The 11,949-nt window shown below is 36.2% G+C and overlaps 1 long non-coding RNA gene across 1 annotated transcript; it reads left to right on the forward strand.

The window, feature by feature from the left end:
* Positions 1-1,144: 1,144 nt before the first annotated feature.
* LOC140605483 (uncharacterized) lies at positions 1,145-9,650 on the forward strand. The gene is made up of 2 exons (XR_012008129.1): positions 1,145-1,215; positions 8,878-9,650. It is a non-coding gene; the product is annotated as an uncharacterized lncRNA (long non-coding RNA).
* Positions 9,651-11,949: the final 2,299 nt, after the last annotated feature.

The raw sequence follows: 11,949 nt of genomic DNA on the forward strand, positions 1-11,949 counted from the left end.
CGCCTGGCAGTGACCCTGTTAATAGAATACAGATTCCACAATACATAAAGCAATCTAGTCGTCCTTTACATTTATTTACATTTTGCTCTAGCATCTTGCCCTAGAATGTTACCAACTGAAGAAGTATGGTTTTTAGAGCAGCGTAATGAAAAATAGCTCATATACTCATTAAGTCTGAGAATATCCTTGTGTGTCTGTTTTTGGGGAAGCACATTTTTTCCAAATAAAGATACACGGTGGTTCTTTGAAACATGTAAAGCATTTTCTGGAAAAACAAGCACGTGGTGTTATCTATAGGGCAGCTATGACTCTCACATTTTTGTGTGTGTGTGTGAATATCTTTTGAGTTTGCAAGCACTTCTGGTCTAGCTTTATTGTTATAATAGAAGTGAATAAGTAAGTTTTGACTCTGTGAAAGGTGATACATCCCTGAGAGGAGCAATTCTGACAGGGTGTCAACAAGTTCTCGCAGATCCAGATCAAGCCAACTACAAGGGGAGATAACAGAATCCTTTCATGGTGTTACAATGGATGATTTTCGGTTAGAGGCTTTAAGGTGAGGATTACAGTGCCAGGCAAAAATGACTAAGTTGAAATGCTTTGGAGAAAAACTCATCTCTGTGTTGCCATTTGCCTTCTAGACAATTCTCCAACAAATTTGGCCACGGGCCGGGATTTCCTTTAGAATTCTCAGAGGTTTAAAGGAGTGTCTTACTAGATAATAGGGATACCCAGCAGAAGAACACATCTTTGGGAAAGGGAGAATTGTGAGAGATTTTTGTCAAGTAAGGAAGAACTAAGAGCAAGGCATGACACTGTGGTTTGGAGAAATGGTTGACTTTGGTAGATAAAAACCTCAGATACTGCCTTTGGAAAAAGTTGTTCGTCATGAACTATTTTCCCCCCATGGAATAGTGAGGTTGTAAGTCAATTCTCTGGGTAATTAGGTTGTTGTCTACATATACTCAGTTTGGGATTTTTTTTTTTTTTTTTTTTTTTTTGTAGAATGAAAGTCAATTTACTTATGTGTTGTTTAGTTTTTGAAAACTCTTTATTGTAGTCCACAGACAAAAGTGCCCATATTCTGAATGGATGCAGCTTGATGAATGGTCACAATCCTCACTATGGTATCCAGCCTCCACATCAGGACACAACATTACCAGCATCTGGAAGCTCTGTTTATGTTTCTTCCCAGACACTTCTCCCACTCCTAGGGTAACCACTATTCCTTATTTTTGCAGTTACAGATTATTTTTTATTTCTCCTAACTTTGTATAAATCGAATCACAGACAATGTATTCTTTTGGGCCTGGCTTCTTTGGTTGACATTGTATTTGTTAGATTTATTTATATTATTATGAGTAGACTTAGATTGTTTATTTTCATTTTTGCCGTGTATTTTATTGAGTGAACATCACAACTTTTTAATCCATTCAACTGTTTTGTGGGTGGTTCCCAGTTTTAATGATTAGGGATAGTGCTGCCATGGGACATTAATGTACTTGCTTTTTGATGACTGTGTCTATGCACTTCTATTGTATACATGTTTGCCTTTAAAAAGTATACTTTGTTATAGTTATTTAAAAGTATTTGCTGGGAAGCCTGGGTGGCTCAATGGTTGAGGGTCTGTCTTCAGTTCAAGGTGTGATCGGAGGGTCCTGGGATCCAGTACTACATCGAGTTCCCCTCAGGGATCCTGCTTCTCTGCCTGTGTCTTGGCCTCTCTGTGTCTCTCATGAATAAATAAATAAAGTCTTTTTTTTTTTTTTTTTTAAAGAAACAGGTTGTAAAAGTATTTGCCAACTCCAAGATTGAAATCATCTCTGGGTCTACATCTATTGGTTTATTTTTTCCCTCTTAATTATTGGTCATATTTTCTTGGCTCCTGCATGCTGAGTAATTTTTTATTTTATGCTGTAAATTATAATTAAAAGACTCATAGAAGGCCCACATGGCTTTGTCTTCTACAATAGTGGGAGCAGACAGATACAGAATAAGGAGAGGATCACCTCTATCCAATCAGAGATTGCATTGGGCTAGGGCTGAATAGGTTGCAGTGTTAGCAAAGATTAGTGACATGTTGCTTGCTCCTATTCCTTGGATGTAGTTCTATGATATTTTGATTGAAAGACTATTAATTATCCTTCTCTTCAGTCTTTTCTTAAAAGACTGCAGGAGATCCAGCTCTGTCCTTTGAAAAGTTTTCAGTCCAGCTCTCAAGCCACCTTTCCCAGGCAACTTTGAGAAATGGCAAAAACCTGATTATGTGCTTGAGGCAGACTTCTTCCCTGGCATGTGTGTTTTCTAAGCTCTGTGAAACCTCAGGTAATCTCGCCCTGCCTTTAGGAGTTTAAGCCCTGGCACTACAACCTCCTACCAAATCTCAGAACTCAGCTAATGGCCCGTGAGGTCAAACAGCAATGTATTTGCAGTTCTTTGGAGTTTCCGTGTTGTCCTCTAAGCACTATACAACTGCTAAACCACTTTTCTGGTTTCTCTTTTCCCTGCGAAACATCTCTGATCAGGCTATACTAGGCTATACTCAGGCTAGAGCCAGCAAATGCCTGATTATCATCAGATAGCCTTATAATATTTCTGTCACCCTGAAACTTTAGTTGGTTTACTCTTTGTTCTTTCCACAGCTTTCTGATGACTTTTCAAACCTATTATTTTAAATATATCTTTCTTTTTCTTCTTTGGCAGCACAGAAGCGTTGGCCCCTCACAACCTACTACATCTCAGAAACAGAGGTCAAATATATTAATTTTAATTACAGGTTGTAATATAGAATTCCTTATATTTTACATAGTAAGGACAATATCTCAATTTGTATTCTCATGGCAATTCTATGAATTAAGCAGATGTACATCAGTCTTCTATTTTATGGATTAGGGACTAGGGTCCAATAAATTAAATCTCTTGCAAAAGATCAATCTGCCAAGGGGCAGAGAAGGACCTTTTATCTTTTAATTCCCTAAAGTCCAGTGCTGTTTACTGCACTCCACAACTATTTTTAACAAATAAATACACGCACAGTCACAATCACCTTGGCAGACATTTAAATACCAATCACAGATTTGAGACCAGTAGGATAATTTTATATGTCTGTTTTTTTTTTTTTTTTAATTTGATACCAGTGGGGGAAGAATAAACATAACTGGAAAACTACAAACATGATAGGGTTTATAGGACACTAAAAACTATAACCCTGCCCCCCTCCCCAAATTCATCCTACCCTCTGTCATGAGGAATGCAGAGAATGTCATCATTCTGACTTTAAACCTTGGGGTAAATGGAACCTTCCTGAAACTCCTTGTCAAAAGGCAGACATTCCTGTTTTTCTATATCATGATGAGAGCAAAACCTTTAGAAGATGGAAACATGCCATAAGAAGTGAGCCAGAGTGCTGAAGGGTACCAACGTGAAAAGAATGTATCACGTACAGATGGGTAACGCACACATCTCGGAAAGCCAATGCAGGTGCAGGTGAACCGCGAACAGCAGGATGGTCAGAGGAGACCAGTAGGGTGAGGGGTCGGTTGGCCATACAGCTGTAGATGTTATAGGTGAAAGAAACCTGATGGGTGAGTTGAAATGTCATAAAGTACAACCCAAAGAATGACAGACTAAAAGGTGTGGATGTACGTTAGGGTTCACAGTACGAATGTCATTAGAAGGCAGCAGTTTACAGTTCAACACTGTCCCCAGATCTTCCCATTACCTTTTGCTCATTGATGTTTCCTCTCTGCCTCTTGAAAACATTTGTGCTTATAACCCTTGGCTAGTTAAATCATTTTATTTTATAGATGAGATCCTTAGCCTGGGAAGCGGCACATCCGGCTTAATGAAGCGTGTCCTTCTTGTCATTATTCTCAGAAAGCACCTCCTCATATTAGTTCATAACCTATTCATCACTAGTTTACCCAGTGGTTATTTCACTGCACAGCGTGCCTTTTTTTTTTTTTTTTTAACAGCTTTTCTTTCCACTCGACTGTCTCTTCCTTCCCTCACCCATAAAAGGATAGACATTTTTTTGCTTCAGGTGATTGATATAAGGCCAATGGGTAGAAAATATGAAGCAGATTTCAACCTACTGATGATAATTAACACTCTATAAATTTCAGTTGTCTCAAAAAGAAATAGTGGTTTTGAAATAACAAGTGTTCAGGCCAAGGTTGGGGATACTGAAGAAGGAATTCCTATATTTGATGGAAGTCTGACTTTGAGATCTCTAAATTGCTTTCCAATTTAAGAAACATATATAAATCCTAATCTGGATCTGTAGCATCTGTCAGTTTAGCCTCTGTATGTCTACCTCGGAATCCATCTCGAGCTCCAGAACTACACCTTTACCATGACAGCTCTGTGTCTATCTCTATGTGACATAAAACATATAAACTAGTTTTTGCGCTCACACATTTGCTTAATAGAAATGTATCCTGTATTTATTGTGAACAATACAGCATAGCATTTTTGGTGCTGTTGAGAATGTAACAGGGGACTGAAATGTTGTTGTTTCCAGAAATAGCCACGCCCAGTGAGATTGTTTAGGATTAACAGACACAATTTTGGAATAAACTAGAAGTAAGTGAAAGAGGTTGAGGATTCTACTCAATATCTTTGATTTAATCTGTGAGTTGATGAAAATTCCCATGGAATATTTTCTAGGGTTTAGATTTCTATCCAAAGCAGTCAGAGGCCTTGTATTCCGGGAGTTTGTGCTAACATAAGCAACTCATTGCTGGGTCTGGGCAGAGGTTATAACCATAGAACTTCATGAGAAAGAAGGGTCTTTTCAAGAGATTTTTTATTTATGTAAGTAAAGAACTCTGAAGGAGTTAAAGATTTTGTTTTCATTCTTTCTTTTTTTTTTCCTTTTTCCTTGTGAAATGAAGAAACAAAACAATTTTTCTTCCGTTATAAAATTATAACTAATGAAATGTTTGGAGATCCATAAGGCTAGACAATATGGCAAGGCTAATTGAGTATTTAGAAAATTTCATTTCTTTAAATAAAATGCACAAACACATTGAATAGTTTGCAAACTTCCTATAATTTGGAAGTAAGTACTTTCTTGGCTCCAAATTTCAATAGTTTGTTTTCCCACAACTAACGTGACAGAATGAAACGGAGAAAAGGAAAGTAGAAAGGAATGGTATTAGTCCTCTAATTTGAAATGTCTAGTGACTTGACGGCCATGGAATATAGTACAAAGTTCTGAATGGTTTTACTACTTTCTTATACAGGAGAAGTATTTTATAGGGGAAGAAAATAAACTTTTTGCTTCATGAGACCCCATTCCTTTTCCAATACCTATAAACGTCAGCAAATTTCTTTCTAGCATCTTGCCACATGTAGGAACTTTAGATTGTAATAAGGATTTCTATGAGGCAGGTTTGAATCAGCGTATCTAAGATCCATTGCCAAATCCAAGGTTATGAATATTTACTATGTGATTTAAGATTTTTTATAGTTTTAGTTTTTATATTTAGATTTTATCTATTTTGAGTTAATTTTTATGTATGATGTGAGGTAGGGGTCCAACTTCCTCACCCCTTTTGGGTATGGATATCCAGTTGTGTTCTATTACTTAGATTCTTATTGGCAAAGAAAACCAACTTTTTGATCCATAAGAAAGCCATTCCTTTTCTAAATAGCTATAATTATTAACAAATTTCTTTCTAACATGGAAGACTTTTATACCATGATAAATTTTTAAGAAGTATGTGTGAGTTATAAATGTTGAAATTTGAACTTGCCTTCTATCAGGTGAAAAAGGCTAGTACATTTCAGAATATGTAGTAAGTTAGTATTATTTAATAATTATTTGTTAAAAGAGAATTGTTGGTGAGGTAAGATGTACTGAGAGAATATCTTTGGCTTTTGAGTTCAAAACCAAATTCCTACCACACGTCTCAATGACAATGAGGAAGTTACTGCACCATTCTGAGCTTTGTTTTCTGATCTATCAGATAAGGACAACAGGATCTATCTCCTATGATGAGTTATGATGATTAAACGTGATAATGTATGTAAAACTGCCTTGAAAAAACTAAAAGCTCAATAAAGATTTATTAGGATTGACCTTGGCTTGGCTCTAAGATGATTTCATTCTGGGGATGTAGATCTTCATATATCCTTTTTTTTTTAGAGCAGCTTTATTGAGGTGAGGTACAATTATTATAAGCTACTCAATACCTAAACCCAAGCCTGAACCTGCTCTAAAATATTAAGTCTATTAATTTTATTTTTAAACATCCATGCACAGGTTTGAATGTGAATTTGGTTCTCTAGGGTAAACACTTAGGAATAGAATGGCTGGGGACACCTGGGTGGCTTATAGTGGTTGAGTGTCTGCCTTCAGTGCAGGGCGTGATCCTGGAGTCCCGGGATCGAGTCTCACATCGGGCTCCCTGCATGGAGCCTGCTTCTCCCTCTGCCTGTGTCCCTGCCTCTCTCTCTCTCTCTGTGTCTCTCATGAATAAATAAATAAAATCTTTAAAAAAGGGAATAGAATGGCTGGAACATATGTCACATATATTTAACTTTTTAGAAAACTGTAGAAATATTTTCTGAAGTAGTTGTACCACTTTTTATTTCCACCAATTGTGTATAAGTTCTGGTTGCTCCATAGCCTCACTTTCACTTGGTCTGGTCAGTGTTTTAAATTTTACTCATTCTAAGGGGTGTGAAGTAGTGTGTCATTGTGGTTTTAATATGCACTTCCTTAATTGATTCATGATACTAGTTTTTACTTATGTGCTTGTCATTTGTACACCTTTGGTGAAGTGTCTGTTGAAACTTTATACAATTTTTATTTGGTTGGTTTTCCTGCTGAGTTTTGAGATTTCATCCTATAGTCTAGATACAAGTTCTTTATGAGGTATGTTTTGCAAATATTTGTTTCCTAACTTGTGGCTTGTCTTTTTATTCTCTCAGGGGTCCTATCAAAGACAGAAAATTTTAATATTGATTTGGTTAAATTACGCCAATTTGTTGTTGTTATTGTTGTGGTTTTTTTGGTGTTGTGTCTAAACAATTTTTGTCTAGCCTAAGGTCATAAATATTTCTTAAGTTTCTTATAGGAGTTGTCTAGTTTTAGGTTTTACATTTAGATCTGTGATCCATTTGAGCTCTTATAGATAGTACAAGGTATCATTAACATTTGTTGCACATTGGAGATTATGTTGAATCTATTTGAATCTTAATATTGAGTCTTTTGACCCATAAAACAGTATGTTTCTACTGTTGTTTAGATTTTCTTTATTTTTCTCAGCAGTGTTTTGAGGTTTTTGTTGCACAGGTATTTATTCTTAGCTATTTCACATTTTTGATGCTACTGTTAATGGTATTTCATGGTAAATTCCGTTTCCAATTGTTCATGACTAGTCTATAGATATAATATTGATTTCTCTGTATTGATCTGGTATCCTGCAATCTTGCTAAAATCATTTATTAATTCTAGTAGCTTTTTTGTAGATCCCAGTGAATTTCCTACATAGACAATTTCATCATTTGTAAATAAAGACAGTTTTAGTCCTCTCTGTCCAATCTGGATGTGTTTAGTTTCTGTTTTTTTTTTTTTTTTTTTTTTTTTTTAATATTGCAATGGCTAGAACCTCTAGTTCAATGTCAAATAGAAAAGATGAAAACAGATGACCTTGGCATAGGGTTCTTTGTGTTTCTTGAGTTTTTTGTTTACTGAACTTTTTGAATCTGTGGTTTTATAGTTTTAATCAAATATGGACATATTTGAACACATATAGTTTTAATCAAATCTGGACATATTTGGTTATTTAATTTGGACATATTTGACATATTTTTTATTTCTTTCTTTTTTCCTTCAAGGATGCCAATGAAACATGTATTAGGCTTTTTGATGTTGTCCCACAGTTCACTGATACTTTTTCACTTAATAGGATTTGGGGGGGGAGAGTTCCAAAATTCTTTTTCTTCAAGTTCATAATCTTTTCTTCTGCAATGTCTAGTCTGTTGTTATTCCCAATCATTGTATTTTTTAAAGTCCATTTCTCCTGCCTCCCCCACTAAGGCAATACCCTTCTGAGTATTCTATTATCCAATGCCTTGGAATTATGATGTTTTCTAGTATGGCTAATAGAATAGGATCTACTTTTTTCTCTGTGTGAAATCTTAGCACTGTTCCCTTTAATCCTTCTAATGGTTTTTCCCCTCAACTTGGTTGGTAGGTCATCAGTGCTCTCCTGGATACTCAAGGAGACTCTCCACAGATCTCCAAAATCCTCTCTGTGCAGTTCTTGGGCTTCTGTGCAAAGGATACACCTTGTAGAATTATTCACATTTTATAAACCAGGGGTCAGCAAACTTTTTCTATAAAGGGCCAGATGGCAAATATTTTAGGTTTTGGAGGCCATATGGTCTCTGTTGCAACTATTGATTCTGCCATTAAAACATTAAAGCATTTATAGTATGTAAATGAATGGGCATGGCTATGTTCCAATAAAACTTCATATGCAAAAGCATGTGGCAGGCCAGATTTAGCTTATGGGCCTTGGTTTGACTGTCTTTTGAATTTTGTTTTATTTTGTTTTTGTAGTTACTATCTCTTGGATGGAACTTAAGACAGAAAGGCTCATTCCATATTCAAAGTAGAGAAGACTGTATTGCTCTTGAAAATGTTCAGACTGGTGCATATTGACACTTGGATTCATTATTTTTGTCTTCTGTTTCTGGAATGCTAAGTAGCGAATCATTTAATGCTGACATTTAAGCTAATTGCTCTTTAATGTACATTTGACATATGAGGCAACATATTGCAATCTAAAAATAATTAAGATAAATCATTTGCTTATATTGCTGTGGAAAAGACAAACTATGTTCCATCTCCCTCTCTCATAGTGTCTGAACTAGAGCGTGCTGCCGTCAAGACAGAGAACGGGTCCTTGGGGCTCATGCCACACCTCAGGGTCTCCAGGAAGTAGCGAGGAAGAGCATAGAGAGCACTAGTGGAGCTTCCAGGATGCCCTTTGTCATCAGACAACCTCTCCAGAGGAGGCTGCTTTCCGGGGGTTTGCTCTTATGAATTCCTCTGGAGTGCTTTGGCAGGCAGCCAGCGTGCTATGAGGGATTAGATTCTACTCCCTCTCTCCTACATAAACCCCCCAGAGGATTTCTCTCCTTAAAAGACTGGCTCCAGCCAGCAGGTCCAATAAGTGGGCCTATTTGTAAGTTGAATATCTTGGGAATTATGCTGTACAAATAGGTCATCGTTGAATAACTAGTATGTGCAAATTGACTTCTTTCTTTGGGGCTGGTGGTGGGAAACCCTCATGGTTTTCTCCAGGGGGCTTATACCATCATATAACAATGTTCACAAGGGCACAATACGTATTTGAGTAGAATGGATCATTTGTTTCGACGGGCACCTCAGTTTTAGTTATAAAGTTAACTGATCATATTCCAAAAGGGTGATATAACGTGTGCTCTTGAAAGGAAACTTTTTCTCTATGTAAGCTAAGCAAGTAAAAGTTTCCAATTTTATTCTGCGTGATTACATATTATGAAATCAAAAGGCTAACAGTTATTTCTATACAAAGCCAATTTGTTAGTTCTTTGTAAATACAGATTTTTGGCAAGCTTTCAAATAAAACACATGTGCCATTTTTCTTTACTGTAATTTTTCAAAAAGGAGTTGATTCTATGAACAGATTTATCACACTTAATATATATTTATTGAACACATTATGTATCAATGTGTCTTTGCTACAGAGTAAGCTCTATGATAGCTAAAAGTATGTACCTTCTTCATCACTCTATCCTTCATGGCTAGAGGAAGCTGACACATCTGATATCATTAAATATTTGTGCAGTAAAGGAGTGGATGCATATAACTGACCTCATTGGGTGAGGTGACTGCATAACTGTTGAAATGGGAAAACGGAAATAGGTTTACAGAACATTGAAATTTCATTTCTCTAGTGTTTCAGGGTGAGGGTCCTCTCTGTTGAGTAGAGCATAACTACACAGCATCATCTTCCAAGAAGTCTTTAGTGGCAAGATATTTTATAGAGAATATCAGAGCAAACAGTCCTACTTCTAGGAACAATCCTTTTTGTTGTTACTGTTAACTGGTTTCTATCTATTCTGACCTGTGGTTAGAAATTGTAGTTTGTATTATAGTGGTTCTTTGAATTTGTCTTATGAATCAATTTTTGCCTGCCTCTGCGAAGTGGATTTCTGTCCACCCCTCATTTTACCCTGTCACTGACACTGTGGCCTTTCTGGGTTCTGGTTTTTGGCAGGGATCTCAGATCCTATGCAGACATGAAACTGAAGTTCAAGACCACCTGAAACTGGTAGATGCTTAATTGCATAGGACTGTTTTCACTTCATTTCTGATCATACAGTTGCTTCTTTCTATTTTTCCCTGAAGCTCAGCCATTCATACATAAGAGCAATATGAATATTTCAAGTAGCACTCTTATAGGGTTCACAATGGAATGTCCAGATCTCTTGGTGAAAGATTGTGAGATACAGACATCTTCTTTTAGGTTCAAGGTTCTTTTTCTCCATGTCTTTAGGGCCAGGAAGGAGGGGTAAGAAGTGAGAAAATGATCATAAGCATTCAGTTTTGGCATCACTATCTATTTAATCGGAATGAGGTTTAATGGTGGTAGCGGATGATAATACAGGAAACTGGAAGACAGAAATTTGGTTCAGAAAACGTGATATATATATATTTTAAAGATTTTATTTATTTATTCATGAGAAACACACAGAGAGAGAGGCAGATACATGGCAGAGGGAGAAGCAGGCTCTCTGTGGGGAGCACAATGCGGGGATTTGACCCCAGAACCCTGGGATCACGACCTCAGCCAAAGGCAGATGCTCAACTGCTGAGCCACCCAAGTGCCCTGAAAATGTAATATATTTCTAAACTAATTAAAGCTTCCTGATTGTGTTCTAATGGTCAGCCATTTCTTGTGTAAAATGGGAGCAAGGATAGAGCCAGGAGTTTCCAACTTTCTTTGCAATGTTTAACATAAGCAAAGTGCCATTTTAAAAATAATCTTAGAATTCCATCGATTTTTATCACCTCTATTCATTGTTGGAACTAATAATTTATATTGTTTATTATAACATAAATGCTAACTTTTTATTCATGTGAAATAATATAGTCTATTACTATGATTTAGTGTTTTACTTAGGGCAATTACCTTGCAGTGACTATAAAAAGATATTGTTCTTGTCTTCCAGAAATGGCGGTAGTGCAAGTTGAGCTGAAATTGAACCATTATCACTGTAGACCAGGCTGTATTGGTAGTATACTTTGAGTGTATTAACATATTTATTTTTATTCCCTTCATTTGCAAATTTTCATACACTTTTCCCAGTGTGTGTATATCTATTTTCCAAGTTGATACATAAATAATAAACATGAGCAAAGTGCGATGGTAACGTAGTCATAGAGCAATGGAATATCTTAGGAATTTAAGGAACACTATTTTTTTTTTTTACCTTTTACTACTAAAGGTGTAAATGACAGATACTGGAAGATCCATATAACAGGAGTTAATAAACCCAAATTTTAGTAAATCAGCAACTACCTTTCCTACAACACAGATTTTGAACACCCAGTTCTAGTGGCTTAAATTTATTTGTTATTTAGATATTATTCCTATGAGAGAGTGAGTCATAAATTTCTGTTTCTATTATACTTAAACTCAGAATTTCAGGTAGTTTTATGAAACCTACATACTTTTATATTTTGTTTTACCTCCTTTTCCCTTACTGTTTACCTTGGCGCGTATATAAAGCTTCTTAACTTGCTGCCATGTTATCAAGTTCACCTTAAGGCTGAAGCAGGTAACAAAGTGCCAACCATATTATTTTTAAGTGCTTTATAAAAATGATCTAACCATTATGGCATTAAGAAATCACACAGACCAAGGATCTAGGCACTGGAGTGTA

Source organism: Canis lupus, chromosome 15 (genome assembly GCF_048164855.1).
Source record: "Canis lupus baileyi chromosome 15, mCanLup2.hap1, whole genome shotgun sequence".
In the NCBI taxonomy this organism is placed as follows: domain Eukaryota; kingdom Metazoa; phylum Chordata; class Mammalia; order Carnivora; family Canidae; genus Canis; species Canis lupus.